The sequence below is a fragment of the Pongo pygmaeus genome, chromosome X, assembly GCF_028885625.2.
Source record: "Pongo pygmaeus isolate AG05252 chromosome X, NHGRI_mPonPyg2-v2.0_pri, whole genome shotgun sequence".
Lineage (NCBI taxonomy): Eukaryota > Metazoa > Chordata > Mammalia > Primates > Hominidae > Pongo > Pongo pygmaeus.
The window spans coordinates 139,157,791-139,175,853 of NC_072396.2; the positions used below are offsets into that span (position 1 = coordinate 139,157,791).

General features: G+C 40.6%; 1 protein-coding gene across 3 annotated transcripts in view; it reads right to left on the reverse strand.

The window, feature by feature from the left end:
• PLAC1 (placenta enriched 1) overlaps nt 1–18,063 on the reverse strand; it is a 196,070-nt gene that overhangs the window by 138,569 nt on the left and 39,438 nt on the right. The window contains exon 1 of one of the 3 annotated variants that reach the window (XM_063660246.1): nt 6,942–7,098. The exons of the other annotated variants lie outside the window; for them this stretch is intronic. The gene's annotated coding sequence lies outside the window, so the exon portion shown is untranslated. Of the gene's footprint in view, nt 1–6,941; nt 7,099–18,063 lie in introns of those variants that run through there. 3 annotated transcript variants of the gene reach the window in all.

The following is an 18,063-nucleotide window of genomic DNA, read 5'->3' on the forward strand; positions in this document are numbered from 1 at the left end:
AGCAGTAAACTCGAAGATACAAAAATAGAAATTACCAAGGACAAACAACAAAGAGAAAGTAGACTGAAAAATATATATGAACAGAGCCTCAGGGATCCATGGGACTATAACAAAGCATTCATGTCATCAAAGTCACAGAAGGAGAGGGAATAAAAGGTGAGGCTGAAGATGTATTCAAACAAACAGTGGCTGAAATTTACTCAAATTTTGCAAAAGACAAACCTACAGGTTCAAAAAGCTGAGTAAATCCCAAATATATTAAACCCAAAGAAATCCAGGCCAAAACCCAGTGACTGTAGATTTCTCACCAAAATCTATGGAGGTTACAAGGAAATGACATGGTATTTTTTAAGTATTGAAAGAAAAGAACTGCCAGCACAGAATTCTACAACCAACAAAAATATCCTTCTTAATGAAGGGAAAATCAAGACATCCTTAGATGCAGGAACACTAACAGAATTTATCACTAGCAAACTAACATTTTTTTAAATTATACTTTAAGTTCTAGGGTACATGTGCACAACGTGCAGATTTGTTACATAGGTATACATGTGCCATGTTGGTTTGCTGCACCCATCAACTTGTCATTTACATTAGGTATTTCTCCTAATGCTATCGCTCCCCCAGCCCCCCACCCTCTGACAGGCCAAGAAAATAGGCCAGGCGCGGTGGCTCACAGGGTGTGATGCTCCCCCCTTTGTCGAAAGTGTTCTCATCGTTCAATACCCACCTATGAGTGAGAACATGGGGTGTTTGGTTTTCTGTCCTTGTGATAGCAAACTAACATTTAAAGAATGGCTGAAGGAAGTTCTCCAAACAGAAATAAGTGATAGAAGGAATCTTGGAGCATCAGGAATGAGAAAGAACAAAGAAAGAACAAAAAATATGGATAAATACAGTAGGCTGTCCTCTTCTATTGGTTTTTTAAAAATTATGTTTGATGGTTAAAGCAAAAAGTAAAGCATTGCTTGATAGTTTTCTCAATGTATGTAAACAAAATACTTAAAATAATTATAAACTGGGGAAAGTAAAGGAATAAAGTTGCTATACTTTGACTGGTAAAATGATGACACCAGTAGATTGTAATAAGTTATGTGTATGTCATGTTAGACCTAGAGCAACCACAAAAAAAGCTACACAAAGAGATAACTCTAAAAATCCTGTAGGTGAATCAAAATAGAATTCTAAAAAATATTCAAGTAACACACAGGAAGGCAAGAAAATGAAAACAGAAATAAAAAACAGAGATAACAAACACAAAACACTCAAACCAGAAACAACCAAAATATCCCTCAACAAGTGAACGAGTTCAACCAACTATGGTACATCCATACCATGAAAGAAGAGAACTGCCACACAGAATTCTACACCCAGCAAAAATATTCTTCAAAATGAAGGGGAAATCAAGACATCCTCAGATGAAGGAAAACTAACAGAATTCGTCACTAGCAGACTCGGCAATAAAAAGGAGTAACTATTGACACACCCAGCAACCTACATGAATCTCCAGGCAATGAAGAAAGGTAATCTCAAAAAGTCACATACTGTATTATTCCACTTATATAACATTCTTGAAATGACAAAATTGTAAAGATGAAGACTAGATTAGTGATTTCTGGGGGTTAGAGATAGGGTGGGGTGGGTGTAACCATAAAGGTAGCATGAGGGACATCTTTGTGGCGATGGAATCATTCTGTATCTTTTTTTTTTTTTTTTTTTTTTTTTAGACGGAGTTTTGTTTGCTCTTGTTGCCCAGGCTGGAGTGCAATATGGCGCAATCTCGGCTCACCGCAACCCCGCCTCCCAGGTTCAAGCAATTCTCCTGCTTCGGCCTCCCGAGTAGCTGGGATTACAGGCATGTGCCACCATGCCTGACTAATTTTGTATTTTTAGTAAAGAAAGGGTTTCCCCATGTTGGTCAGGCTGGTCTCGAACTCCCAACCTCAGGTGATCCGCCCACGTCGGCCTCCCAAAGTGCTGGGATTACAGGTGTGAGCCACTGCGTCCGGCCTTCTGTATCTTACACAAATCTACACCTGTGATAAAAATGGCATAGAATTATATACACACATATTGTACCAATGTCGAATTCCTAGTTTTGATACTGTACTCTAGTTATGTAAAATATAATCATGGGAGAAAATCAGTGAATGGTACAGGGGGCCTCTCTGTACCATATTTGCATCTTCCCATGAATCTATAATTATATTGAAATAAAAAGTTTAGAATAAAATAACCTCAAAAAGGAGATATATGCCATGTTCATGTATGGGAAGGCTCAACACAAATATGGCAATTTTCTTTAAATTGGTCTGTAAATTCTATGCAAGTTCAACCAAAATCACAACAGGATTTTTCTGGATTTTTGACAAGCTAATTTACATAGAAGACTTACACAGAGAATAAGATTGTAACAGAATGGTAAGGCATCAAGAATATACAAGACAATTGTGAAGAAGAGTAGTGAAGGGCACATTGTTAAGGCTTATTATAATGTCATGGCATTAAAACAACGTAGGCCAGGCGCAGTGGCTCACGCCTATAATCTGAGAACTGTGGGAGGCCAAGGCGGGTGGATCACTTGAGGTCAAGAGTTTGAGACCAGCCTGGCCAAAATGGCGAAACCCGGTTTCTACTAAAAATACTAAAATTAGGTGGGTGTGGTGGCGTGCACCTGTAGTCCCAGCTACTTGGGAGCCTGAGGCAGGAGAATCGCTTGAACCCGGGATCGCGCCACCGCACTCCAGCCTGGGAGACAGAGCGAGACTCTATCTCAAAAAATAAAAAATAAAACAATATAGTATTGGCAGATGGATAAACAAATAGACCAGTGGAATATAAAAAGGGCCTACAAACAACTCAGGTAAGTCTATGAGAACTAGGTAAAGGACAGAGATTGATTATAAATCGTGGAGGATAAGATATAGATTATTTAATAAATGGTATTAAAATTATTCATATGATAAAAGATACAATTAGATAACTTATTCAAACCCTACATAAAAATCAATTCAAAATGAATTAAAGATCTAACTGTTAAAAGCAAAATTTTACAACACTTTGATGCAAATATAGAATACCTTTATGACCTCAGAATAGAAGAATTCATTAATCTCACACGCAAAACTTACAAATTTTAGTAGAAAAGACTGGTAAATGTGACAACATTAAATATTATAATGTCTATAAGAAAAAATGAGAGTATAAAGTTAAAGATAAGCCATATAGTGGGAGAAGACACTTGCCATACATATAATTGAAAAAGAAACAGAGTCAAAAAAGACATAAAATAAATGCTATAAGTCAATTTTAAAAGGCAATCAACACAATGGAAAAAGGAGCGAAGAATACCAACAGACAACTGGCAGAAGACACTGGAATGGTCTAGAAATACATGCAAAGATACTTAACCTCACTAGTACTCAAGGAAATAAAAACAACAACAAAACAAGATACTGTCTTTACTCATCAGACAGGCAAAAATTAAAACTCAAAAGTTGTCAATGGTATGGTGTCATGGGAGCTCATAAACGACTGATGGGACTGTTATTCGGTAGAGCCACATTGGAGAGCAACCTGCCAGTACCCAGAAAAACTAAAAGTGTGTGTACTCTTTAACCCAGAAATCTTACTTTCTAGAAGGTACATACTCTAGAGAAATTCCAATCCAGTGTGCAAAGACACACATATCTCAGTGTTTATTCCAAGTTGTTTGTTTCTAATACTAAAAATTTGGAAATAAATATCCACCAAAGGAGGAATGAATAAATTAAATGTGCTGTGGTTGTACTATAGGTTACTGTTCAGCAGTAAGAATGAACTAGACCACTAAGGCATCCACATGGACTGATCTCAAGAACATAATGCTAAGTTTAAAAAAATACAAAAGTATATCATAGTTTGGAAGAAAACATACCAACTTAATAAAAATGAGTTGACTGGAGGCAGGAGATGAAGGGGGCCTCAACTTTTCTTGTAGCACTTTTTTTTTTTAATTTAAAAAGAATGGAAGACAAAGTAAATACAGTAGTGTATTTCTCCTCTGCATGGTGAGAACACAAGTGTTTGCTATATTCTTCTCTGCACTTTTCTGAATTTTAAAAGTTCTCAATATAAATGAAATGTGTGTTAAATACCCAGTTTGGGAAACCACTGTACTAAGATACTAATAACTCTATAAGTTAACCTATCCAGAGGCATTTTTTATTTTTAAAGAAGGCTGCAATATTTAATCCAAAAGTTGAGGCACTGTTGTATTTGTTGTCACTTATGAAGTGTGGGTTTCCAAGGCAAAGCTTCAAAGGGCATCATTTTCCTCCTATGAACTAGTCCTGCAATTTGATTAAGTTACCACCACTTTGACAGAATGATAGTCTTCCCTTAGGTTGGACAGCTCGGAGAGAGGGAACAGAGCACACTTCCCCACTCAGTTATGCTTTCATTCTTTATAAATAACTCTGTTTTTAAAACAACACCACATAAAATAAAATTTAGAGCAAGATTTATAGAAACACAGACACTTAAGTGCAAATAAATTCTTTCAAATGTTATCAAGCTCTTATTCTATCTTATTCATCAGCCTTGAGTAGATTTCACACAATTTAAATATTTCTTAGCTTGTCTGCAGAGTATCAAGGCTTGTCTGTGGCTTTGAGACTTCTACTCCCTTCACCCCAATCAACTCTACCAGTTGTTTAAACTGCTCAAATCTTTCTTCAGCCACAGTTTTTTAAGTGAGAGTCTTTTTATTGCTTTGGGCATGTTCCTTTTCCTAGCCAGTGCTCAGAATTTTAACTATCTAACTATTCAATTTCTCTCTGTCGCTTTACATGGAGGAGAAACTGGATTTCTGTTCCACACAGTTTGGCAAAGGCTAGCAGGGAGTGAGAGATTACAGCCAGATGTACATCTGCATGTCAGCAGCAAGAAGGTCTGGGATGGTGCTTTTTCAATCAGAAGGGAGTAGTCATTTTCCCTCTCTCTAAGGAGAGGGCCTCCTCCCTCCCATCAGATATTTGGCTGCTAGATGTTCACTGATTAATTACTGAGGTCGCATCTACACACAATTGGTTTCCTTAACAATTCCAGCAGGCTTCCAGCTCATTCTTGAATGTGCTTCTTATTTTTAAAACAACTATCCTCTTTTCCTCCAGCATACATTTGAAAAAGAAAATGAAAACTAGTTAAACAGAGCATAGTTTGTAAACACATAAAAAGAGATTCTACCACAATTTCTAATATTAGAAAATCAAGCAGCAGTGGGAGAGTATTTTTAGGGGCAGGGAAACAGTTCTAGTACCCTTCAAATCAGAACACCAAGCTCATCATTTATTCTATTTTCATGAAAGGTGTCATTTCCAATATTCTAGAAATTCATTTTATATTGGAAAGGTAAGGAAAAGTAGACACTCCTTCTCTGTACCCCAACAGCTCCCCATACCCCAACTGACTTCCCAGTAGAAATAGCATATCAAATCCATTATTAGTAAGTTCCTTTTTCTAGTTTGACTCATGACTGAGAATTTCTATCTGTTTTCAAGAGAGATAGATGTGGTCCCAGCACAATCCCTTCATGAAACCTAACCTGGAAGCTACCTCTTGGGTCACATTCTCATTTCTAAGAAGCTCAACATGCAACACAGCCAGTGCTAGAAGTACTTGATTCTGAGAAGTATGATTACAGGTTCTCCAAGACAGGTCAAATTCACAAGCATGGGTTGACAGTCGCTACTTTACCGAAGATCACATCTCTGTACTTGGGGAAATACTGGAACCTGATAAACAAGCAGTAGCTCTACATTACTGACAATTAGATCTGCAAAATTTGGGGGCCAATCCAGCTGAAACTGTGTTTACACAAGCTCTGAAAAGCCGTATCTACCCATCCTGCCTCTCCCGGTTCATCTCTCTCCACTCTCCCACATAACACACGCCTTGTAGGCCACTCTGACAATCCTCAACTATGATATAACTGACAGATGATGTGCACATGCATGACACACTCCCACTCCCATGAGTGTCCTTGGGGAAACCGCAGCTACTAATTGGACCCTTTTCTCTAACTCTCATCAAAACAAACTGAAATGCAAGCAGGTGAGAGTGATGCTATTATTGTAAAGATAACCTTGGATCCACTCTAACTTACAACTAAAGTAAATTATTCAGCAACTCTGGCACATTAATTATTATCAGTAACAAATTACTTGTGTCACACTTTCCAACCAATCACAATACATGAACTGTGGTTGACAATGGCTACCCTTGTCCTATCAGTGACCTGCTCTCTCATGCCTCTGCCCATGCTTTCCCCCTGTTCCCCAAAGGTCCCAAACCCCATATGGTAAGTCCGCAAAAAAGTTTGTTGATGGATTGAATAAATGAATGAATGAAGAGCTTCCGACCTCAGATAAGCCTCACATTGCATTTGCAACACTCATACATTGGGATGCAGCCATGCACCGATGAAAAATAATATTCTGTTACGAATAGTAAAGTCCACTGTGATTATGGGCAATTTTCTTAACCAGAAAGCATTGAGTAGTAAGATGCTTTGCAGCTGTAGATTTTTATTAAAGGCTGTTTAAATAAACATAAAACATATTTGCCGGGAGAGGGTAAAAAGACAGATGCAAATTTCAGTCACAAAATAGGTACATTCATTATTTTTTGCATTTGCTTTAAAATGTGCCCCTAAAACAGCAATTACCCTTAGAAGTCATATTTGACCAGCGATAGGGACCAGAAACAGTGACTTAATTTGGGCAGGAGTTCGCTGGGACATAATATGGCTACTGTGCCTGGAGTCTTTCTTGGTCATAAAAGCAGTAAGGAAGTATGACATAATGGTGTGATGGTAAATCACAGCCTAAGCCATTTTGGTTGGCAGATTTTGAAAGACAAATAAACATTACTTCAGGAGCAGAGAAGACGTGCCTAATTACCTCCGTGCCTAGGCTGGGATCCCTGCAGCTTGTGTCGTTCCTGGACTCAGGTGTGTCTACACGGCCAGGGTCCACGTGTACAGGGTCCGGATGGTCCCGTGAAGAGGTTGGTCTGCTAGGGATGTAGGGACTGGCAGCCCCACCTCCACAACCTCCTCTCCAGGGAAATCAGGCAGCTGGAACCGAATGAGAAGGGCAGCCTTGAGGGGCCCCTTGTAGCCTGGAAGGAGTGGGATTGGAGGAAGAGAAGAGGCTGGTCCCACCCACTCTGCCTTGGAAGTGGTGGGGAGTTGAAGAGCTGATTGCACTTGCAAATCTCTGCAATTTTTACCTCAGGCCAGTCCAAATTACCTCCTCCTTCCCTTTTGTGGTCTCCCAGCCAGGCTATAGCTGTGGCCCAAGTGGGCTTTGGGGCTCACCTAGGGATGGAGCCTACTCTCCTTGCTTGTTGCATTTTCAGAGCTGAAAAACCTCCAACTTTTGTATTTTTTGTTTTACACTGACAGCCCAGGCCATTCTCCTTTCCCTCCTCTCCTGCTTCTCTCTCTCTCTCTCTATCCCCCCATCCCTCTCCCTCTCTCTCCCCCCTTCCCCTGTATGGAAACTGGCTGCCTTCTCATAGTGGAGTAGAAAATAGAATCCCTGGCTTTCACCAGGGCACTGACCTGTCATGGCTTTTCTCACACATACACCCCCAATCCATCCAAAATTGCAGTAAACACACACAACATAAAATTTACCGTTTACCATTTTAACCATTTTAAGCGTACGATTCAGTGGCATTCAGTACATTCACAATGTTGTGCCACCAGCGCCACCCTCCATCTCCAGAACTTTTTCATCTTCTCAGATAGAAACTCTGTACCCATCAAACATTAGCTCCCCATTCTCCTCTTCCCCAGCCCCTGGCAACCCCCATTCTACTGTCTGTTTCTATGAATTTAACCATCCTAGAAACTTTATGTAAGTGGAATCATGCAGTGTTTGTCTTTGTGTGACTGGCTTATTTCACTTAGCATAATGTCCTCAAAGTTCATCTGTGTTGTAGTATGCATCAGAATTTCCTTCCTTTTAAAGGCTGAATAGTATTCCATTGCATGTGTGTACCACGTTTTTTTTTTATCCAATCATCCGTTGATAGACATTTGGGTTGTTTCCACATTTTGAACTTGCCTTTGAACTGTGTAAACATTAGGAATGCACACCCAAAGTGCTGAACATTTCAGGAAGAGAATGAGGTATCCCATCCTCCTCTCTCCACACTCCTCGTCTTTGATCGTCACACCCCTCTGTGTATATTGATAACACAGATCAGTTGCTAAGCACTTGGCACACTTTATGGCATTTAATCCTCACAACAATGCAGTGAGGTAGGTGTTATCCTCATTTGACAGAAGGTTATACTGAGACTCAGAAAAGCTAAGCAACTTGCCCAAAGTCAAACAGTTATAAGTAGCAGAGCTGAGATTTGAAACTCCCACTCCGGCTTGTCTGACTCCAAAGCCCACTCTAAACCACCACTCTAGTGCCTACCCAAAGCCCAGGGGCCCTTTGCCACCAGTCTCTACTTGCTTCTGGTTTGGGGTTGGGTTGGTTTTCAAGAAAAGTAGAGCTGGCATTAAACACTGACAAACCAGTGGCCACGTGCACTTGGAAGGGTCCTTCAAATCTTCAAATCCTGCCCACGGCCCCCACCCCCCCAACACACTGAGTTCTGAAACCGTTCTACCTTGGGCTACTGCTATTCAAACCGAGCAGAGAGCATTACTGAGATGCTGGGATTTGTTTTAACCTTGTTTGTCAATTAGCAGAAAGACTAACCTAGAAGACCAGGGACTTTATTTGTGTCCTTGGATCTGTAGCTCTTTCATAAGCTATTTGTTTCCCTCTCCTGGGGCCCTCTGCTCTTGTCTGCCTTGAATGGACTAATTAATTACAGAGAAGCCCGGCATTTTGAAATGCTAGAAGAATTAAGCTAGAGGCTGTTGGCAGATGTTTACCTGTTAGTGTCTTAGATACCTGAGTGACACTAGGTTCCACTAAGAGGAAGAAGACCTGAAGAACTTTGTGGCTGAGACTGGGGTGTGTGTGTTACGGAAGGGTGTCCCTGGAGGTGGGATAAGGCCCAGTGGGGCAGGAAAGTTGCAGACATAAAACACAAACTTCCCTGCCTCAGTTTTGCCAGGAGATGGCTGAGTGCACAGCTCACTCTGACACTGCCCCAAAGGCTGGCCAGAGTGGCCATGCACATGCTGGTCCTCTGGGCAGCAGCAGGCCCAGCTGAGTAAACAGAAGTGCAGGAGCAAAACAAGCCAATCAATCACAGCACAGCTCCAGCCTACCCCAGTCCCCTCCTCCCCTTTCCTTTCCAGCTCCCCCGGGTCTCTCTAGCAAGCAAGTGGGCCCAGGTGGCCTTTGATCTGTCTCCTTTGCTCTTTACAAGGGGGAAATGTATCTATAGGAAGAGTGAGCTCAGCCCCACCTGTGACCAACCCCTAGGGTTCCTTGCGGGGAGCCACGAGCTTCACACATTCAGCTGCTAATGGCAAAAAAGACAGGCAGACCTGGGATGCTTGAAAAACTTAATGTTGGCTTATGGTAGGAGGGCCTGGGGTGGTTGACCTTCACAGGGTTACAGAGATCAGTAGGGCATGTTATCCTTCTCAAGCACTGGAGCATGGGCTATAGCCTATACTAAGCATACAGAGCCCTGTCAGGGTTGAGCTGAAACTTTGCCATTGCCCGGTTTGCCTTGTGGCTTGAGTTTTTCATATACTCCCTGTGTTTAGGCGTGGAGCTCCCACATTTTTGAGATCCCTCATCCCGCTAGCAAATGGATGTATTATCCAGTGTCAAGTCACTGATTCCCAGAGGGCCTTCTTCTAGAGGCCCACACAGTGTCATGTTCCACTGGGCGAAGATCTTCTGACTGCTGTATCCCCAGGGCCTAGAACCATGCTAACACAGAATTTGTGCCGATTAAATACTTGTTGAGTGAATGAATGAACTGGCATAGCGTAACGGTTAAGAGGTTAGTCTCTGGAGTCAAACAGACCGGAATTCCAGCCCAGTTCTGCCCATCTGAACTTGAGAAAGTTTACTTACCTTCCCTTGGCCTTGGTTCCTTGTCTGTAAAATGAGAATAATAGTACATAACAAGACTATTGTGGGAATTAAAAGAGATAATGCACGTAATGCACTTACCCAGTGCCTCACCCATAATAAATCCTCAGTAAAATGATAGCAATTTTCATTATCTTGTATACCAACTCCAAGCAACTGGCCCAGGCTGCTGGGAGTGCTGACCTGAGGATTCTGTGGTCTAAACCTGACTCAGTGAAAAAGAGTACTTACTCTAAGGCCTGCTATGGGTAAAGATGGTAGAAATAGGAAGGCACTTGCTGGGTACATGTGCGTGCTGGGTACGTGTGCGTTCTGGGTGGGTGGCCAAACCGAAACCATTTGGAGTAGTCTTCAAGGAGAAGTACATCGCGCACATATGACAAGTAGCTTTTTTCTTGAGACAGAGTCTTGCTCTGCCACCCAGGCTGGAGTGCAGTGGTGCAATCTCGGTTCACTGCAATGTCTGCCTGGGTTCAAGGGATTCTCCTGCCTCTGCTTCCAGAGTAGCTGGAATTACAGGTGCATGCCAAAAATTGCCCCTGCTAATTTTTGTCTTTTCAGTAGAGACAGGTTTTCACCATGTTGGCCAGGGTGGTTTACAACCTCCTGACCTCAAGCGATCTGCCTGCCTCAGCCTCCCAAAGTGCTGGGATTACAGGCTTGAGACACCACACCCAGCCAGACAAGTAGCTTTTATCAGCCACACATGTGGGAGTGAGGAAAGAACTTTGCCTTCAGTGGGGACTGCCTCCCAGAGTGAGGCCTGTCTCCTAAAATTCTAGAGCCATTCATTAGCCCATTACTTGCCTAAGCGTTGGAAATAGCATTCTGATTCTTCATCAAAGAGCCCCCAGTCTGAATCTGTTGTCAACAAAGAGGCAGGCCCCAGTGAGCAGTCACTCACCTAGTCCTTAGTGGAGTCTTTACTCTGTAAGCAGAATAGCTGCCTCACCATGTGCTTGAATTTGTCAAATGTCACACACTCTATTTCAAACATGTGAGATTTGACATCATGTGAGCAATATTGCACTCATTTCCAACCCTATTTGAACTTCAAAGGGCAAATGTGTGACACTTTTGATCAACTGGTACCTGATGGCCAAGAAGACTTAGAGGCCCATGTGTAATTAGAAGTGGAGCCCAGAAAGGGAATTTTGATTAAAGGTAAATGAACTCAAGTCTTGGAAAGTTTGAGTTTAACTGGAAACACAAAGCACATGAGGTCAGAGCAAGTCTTAAATTCTCTATCTGAAAACACTCCAATGACATCACCTTGCATCTGGGAGTGTCCTTGGGGTCTGGAGAAGTGTAAGCCAGAAAGCCTCCCTGGAGAAAAAAAAATTCCCCAGAATCTCTCCAGAGACTTAGCTCCTAATAAACCTGTGGAGTGGGCTGTAAGGCGTACTGTGAGGGTGGGGGTGTCACCTTTTTCTTCCCACTCCCTGATCCTGCTTCACCAAATAACAAATTTGCCCATGGGCATTACTTGAAAAGTACATAAAGATCACCCTGCTCTCCAGAAGTACCTCTTTCTTGGACTTCAGTGAGTCACCATTTTTACAGCTTTGGGGCTTCACATTCCTCACGTTCAGGGAATTTGGACAGGATAACTTAGGGAGGCCTTAGCAAACAAGAACACGTGGCTCAAGCAAGTGGATGCCATCTGGCCAGTTAGGAAGGCTTGCAGGCAAGGGACACCCAACAGGAAACCAATTATGAAAGTAGTCTCAGGGCCTGCAGCCCCGCCTGGAGGGAAGAGATCTTAGAGATATCCTACGGCCTGGCTACTTGAAGCCACCAGAGCCTGCATATAGCAGCAGAAAGGGGAGATTTGAGGGCAAAGGAGACAAATGTTTATATTTTGCCTGGAGCCATCCTGGGCAGTCCTCTTCTCATAGTCCCCCTTCTCAAGCAGAAGGAGGGGAGACAGTTGAAAGATTGCCCTCTTCCTTTTCCACGCTCACCTCCCTTTCTTGCCAAATGCAGGAGGTTCAAAAGGGGCCTGTGAATAATTGTGTTGGACAGGCTGCTGACTGGCTGCTGACTGATAAAGAATTTGTGATAGTAATTTTCTAAATAGAGGAAATTTCACCCAAACCCTTTTCACCTCACACCTGGGCAAAAAATATTCAGAATAGGCAAATACATAGAGACAGGAAGCAGATTAGTGGTTGCCAGGGAGAGGGGAGAATGACGGCTTAGTGTGTGTGGGGTTTCCTTTTGTCATGCTGAAAATGTCTTGAAACTACATAGTGGTAAGTATTGCACAACATTGTGAACACAATAAATGTCATTGAGTTGTACACTTTGAAATTGTTGAAATGGCGAATTTTATGTTATTTGTATTTTATCACACAAATACAAAAATCCTCAACAAAATACTACTAAACTGAATCCAACAACAAATAAAATGAATTATGCACAATGACCAAATAAGATTTTTCCTAGGGATGCAAGGTTGGTTCAACATAAGATAATCAGTCAATGTAGTATGCTGCATTAATAGAACAAAAACTACCTGTTAATCTCCGTAGATGCAGAACAAGTATTTGACAAAATTCAATATTCCTTCATGATAAAAGCACTCAATAGGCCAGGCGAAGTGTAATCCCAGCACTTTGGGAAGCCTGTAATCCCAGCACTTTGGGAGGCCGAGGCGGGTGGATCACTTGAGGTCAGGAGTTTGAGACCAGCCTGGCCAACATGGCGAAACCCCATCTCTACTAAAAATACAAAATTATCTGGGAGTGGTGGTGGGAGCCTGTAATCCCAGCTACTCAGGAGGCTGAGGTGGGAGGATTGCTTGAACCTGAGAGGTGGAGGTTGCGGTGAGCTGAGATCGTGCCACTGCACTCCAGCCTGCACCACAGAGCAAGACTCCGTCTCAATGAAAAACAAACAAACAAACAAAAAAACACTCAATAAACAAGAAATAGAAAGTAACTTTTAATCTGGTAAAGAACATCTATGTAAAACCCACAACTAACATCAAATTTAATGGTATAAAACTGTAAGATTTCCCCCTAAGATCAAAAACAATATGAGAATGTCTACTCTTACCACTTCTATTCAATATTACACTGGAAGTTCTAGCTGGGCTAAATAGGCAAGAGAAAAAAATTAAAGACATCCAGATTGGAAAGGAAGAAGTAAAAAATATCTCTATTTGCAGGTGGCACAACCTTAGTTAGAAAATCCTAAAGAATCCACAAAAAACTATTAGAGCTAATAATCAAGTTCAGCAAGGTTGCAGGATGCCAGAAAACACAACAATCAATTCTATGACTAAGCACTAACAATGGACAACTTGAAAATCAAATTAAGAAAACAATTCTATTTGCAATAAAATAATAAACTAATTAGAAATAAATTTAACAAATGAAGTGCAAAACTTGTACACTGAAAACTATAAAACACCATTGACAGAGAATAAAGAAGGCCTTAGTAAATGGAATGACATTTCTTGTTCATGGATTAGAAGACTTAATATTGCTAAGATGGCAGTACTCCCCCAATTGTTCTACGGATTCAGTGTAATCTCTAATAAAATCTCAGCTGGCTTTTTTTTTTTTGGCGGAAATTGACATGTTGATCTTGAAATGTACACAGTAATGCAACAGACCCAGAGCTAAAAGTGTAACAACTAAAACTAAAACTCAGAAGAAAACATAAGTGTAAATCCTCCTGACCTTGGATTAGGTAAGAAATTCTTAGGATGATAGGACAACAAACACGCAAGTGACAAAGGAAAAAAAAGAGAGATAAATTGGACTATATGAAAATGAAACACTTTTATTTCTAGAGTGCAGTGTCATAATCATAGCTTAATGCAGCCTTGACCTCCCTGGCTCAAGCCATCCTTCCACTTCAGCCACTTTAGTAGCTGGGACCACAGGAGTATGCCACCATACCCAGCTAAATTTTTTTTTTTTTTTGTAGAGATGGGCTCTCACTATGTTGCCCAAGCTGGTCTCAAACTCCTGGGCTCAAGTGATCCTCCTGCTTCAGCATCCCAAAGTGTTAGGATTACAGGCATAGGCCACTGTGCCTTCCAAGCATGAAACACTTTTGTACTGCAAATTAAACCACCCAGAAAGTGAAAAGGCAACATGCAGAATGGGAGAAAATATTTGCAAGTCATATATCTGATAATGGACTTGTATCTAGAGTATCTAGAATTCTCACAACTAAACGATAAAAAGACAAATAACCTAATTAAAAATGGGCAAAGAATCTGAAGAGTCATTTCTCCAAAGAAGATATACAAATGGCCAATAAATACATGAAAAGATGCTCAACATCATTAGCCATTAAGGAAAGGCATATCAAAACCACAAAGAGATACCTAGTGAAGACATCTATTAGGATGGCCATAATCAAAAAGACAGGCTGGGCATGGTGGCTCACGCCTATAATCCCAGCACTTTGGGAGGCTACGGCAGGAGGATCACCTGAGGCCAGGAGTTTGAGGCCAGCTTGGGCAACATAGCAAGACTCCATCTCTGAAAAAAAAATTTTAAAATTAGCCAGGTATGGTGGCACACACCTTGTAGTCCCAGCTACTCGGGAGGCTGAGGATTGCTTGAGCCTAGGATTTTGAGGCTACAGTGAGCTATGATCGCTGCCACTGCACTCCAGCCTTGGAAATAGAGTGAGAACTTGTCTCTTAAAGAAAAGACAGGCCGGGCATGGTGGATCACACCTGTAATCCCAGCACTTTGGGAGGCCAAGGCGGGTGGATCACAAGGTCGGAAGTTCAAAATGAGCTTGGCCAAGATGATGAAACCCCATCTCTACTAAAAATACAAAAATTAGCCGGGCATGGTGGCATGCGCCTGTAATCCCAGCTACTCAGGAGGCTGAGGCAGGAGAATTGCTTGAACCTGGGAGGCAGAGGTTGCAGTGAGCTGAGATCACGCCACTGCACTCCAGCCTGGGTGACACAGCAAGACTCCGTCTCAAAAAAAATAAAAATAAAAATAAAAAAAGGCAGATAATAACAGGAAGTGTTGGCAAGGGTGTGGAAGAATTGGAACGCTCATACATTGCTGGTGAGAATGTAAAGTGGTGCAGCTAGTTTGAGAATGTCTGGCATTTCCTCAAAAATTTATAAACATAAAATTCCCATATGACCCAATAAGAGAAACGAAAACATGTGCCCACTGAAAACCTTGTAAATCAATGTGTTCTTTTTATTATTTTAGAGATGAGATCTCTCTGTGTTACCCAGGCTGGGCTTGATCTCCTGGGCTCAAGTGACCCTCCTGCCTCAGTCTCCTGAGTAGCTGGGACTACAGGCACATGTCATTGCACTCGGCATAAATGAATGTCTGTAGCATTGCTATTCACAGATAGCCAAAAGATGGAAACAACTCAGATGTCCATCAGCTGACAAATGGATAAAGAAAATTTGGTATATACATACAATGGAATATTATTCAGGTATAAAAAGGAATGAAGCACTGATTCATGCTACAATGTGGATAAACCTTGAAAACATTCAGCAAAGTGAAATAAGCCAGACACAAAAGGCCACATATTACATGATTCCACTTACATGAAATGACCAGAATGGGCAAATCCAGAGGCTGAAAGATTAATGTTTGCCAGGAGTTGGGGCGAGAGGGAAATGGGGAGTGACTGCTAACATGTAATGAGTTTCTTTTTGGGGATGATGAAAATATTCTGGAATTGAATAGTAGTGATGGTTGTACAACTTTCTAAATATACTAAAACCACTTAATCATATAGTCTAAAGGTGTGCATTCTATGGTATGTGAATTATATCTCAATAAAAAATGAAAAAGTTATTTTTGTAGGAAGATAACTCTGATTTTTGGTTTATAGCCCAGATGTTTATGGAATTACATGACAGTGCTATTATAAAACTTTTAAATTTTCTTCTTCTTACTTATGTAAACAAGTTTATTCAGCCCTTAAATATATTAAAAAATTAGAAATAGAATTGATGCTGAAAGGTGAGAGCATACAGTCCAAGCTACTCAGGAGGCTAAGACAGGAGGATTGTTTGAGCCCAGGAGTTTGAGTCCAGCCTGGGCAACATAATGAGACATTGTCTCAAAAAAAAAAAAAAAAAAAAAGATGTGATTCTGAATACTGTCTCTTTCTAGCAATAAGTATTACTTATCCTGGATACCTGAAAAGAAAGTCCCATTCATTTCATTAAGAGATATATTTAAATAAAAATTTCCTTTTCACAAGTAATCATTATTTTAAAAAAACTTTAAATATACTTGTTTTGATCACTGTGTATAATAATCATAATAATTCTAATAGTGCTTTATGGTAAAAATCAAGTATAAATCAATTTCAATTTATAAAGCATATTTTTGTTACAGAGAAGTCACATAGGGTGAGCATTTTAAGCCTTACCTTTTAGGTATAAAAATGTATTACTTTTTTTTTTTTTTTTTTGAGACAAGGTCTCACTCTGTCACCCAGGCTGGAGTGCAGTGGCAGGATCATGGCTCAGTGCAGCCTCAACCTCTCAAGCTCAAGCGATCCTCCCAACTCAGCCTCTGAGTATCTGGGACAGTAGGCATGCACCACCACACCTGGTTGATTTTGTAAAATTTTTCCTTTGTAGACACGGGGCTCTCTCTATGTTGCCCAGAGTGGTCTTGACTCCTGGCCTCAAGCGCTCCTCCTGCCTTAGCCTTTCAAAGTGCTCAGATTACAGACATGAGCCCCGGCTCCCAGCCAAAAATGTATTACCTTAAGATACAATTATCTGAGGAAAGTGGACTAGAAATACAGATTCAAGGAGTAAAATGTTAAATGTTTAAAAAAGATCTTCATGTATTTTAAAATAAAATAATGGTGGGTAAAAATGACTTCGGTATTTAGATTCCATTGAATACTTTTAAAAGAGTGAAGTAATTGCATTTCAAATGCTGATATTTACAACAGATTGAAAATAAACATCTTTGCAATCATTTATGCTTATAATTTTAAAATTGCATGATAAAAGCGTTTAAGGGGACACAGTTATTAAAAGACCAGGGAGTGCTAAGAATGGCATAATATCACTTCTCTGAATTCCTCTCAAAAAACGTGTAACCTCAATCTAATCATGAAAAAAAAAAAACATAAAACAAATCTAAATTGAGGGACGTTTTACAAAGTAGCTGACCAGGATCTTAGAAAGTGTCAAAGCTACAAAAGACAAAGACTGAAGAACTGTCAAATTGAAGGAGGCTAAAGAGACATGACAACACAATGCCAGGTGGGATCCTAGATTGGCTTCTGGAACAGAAAAAATACATTAGTGGAAAGACTGGGAAAATGTGAATAAACTATGGTTTAGTCAATATTATTGTGCCATTGTTAATTTCCTAGTTTTGATCTGGAAACTGTGCTATGGTTAACTCAGTTAACATTAGAGAAAGCTGGATGAAGGGTGTTCAGGAACTATCTGTCTGCACTGATTTTTTTTCCAGCTTTCATGTAAATCTAAAATTACTTTGAAACAAAAAGTTAAAAAATCTCAAGGGAGTCTCAGGCAAAAAAAAAAAAAAAGTTGAAAGATCATTGAGTTACATGAGTCACAGTGACTATAAAATAAAAAGTAAATTGGTACAGCTCTTCCCAGTTCTGAGACCTGAGAGAAACTCCTCCACCAGTTCCCTCACTGTGTGCCAATGTGATAAGGCCCTCAGAATCCTCTTGCAAGAAATAGCGACAAGCCAGGTGCATTTTTCTTTCTGTGGGTCTGCATTGTGCACTGAGAGGATGCTCACATCTTCCTCAAGTGCACATGTTCAATTTATTTTCTTTTTCAAAAGGCTGTTTTCCCTGATTACAAAAGCAATATAAACTTCTCATAGAAATTCTGGAAAACAAAGATAACTACAAAAAAGAAATTAAAAATGCCTGCAACTGCACCACCACAATGAGTATGTTGGGCTATTTCCTCCCAGTCTTTTTCCATGCATATATACATGATTTATGGGTTTTTTCTTTTAATAAAAACAAAACT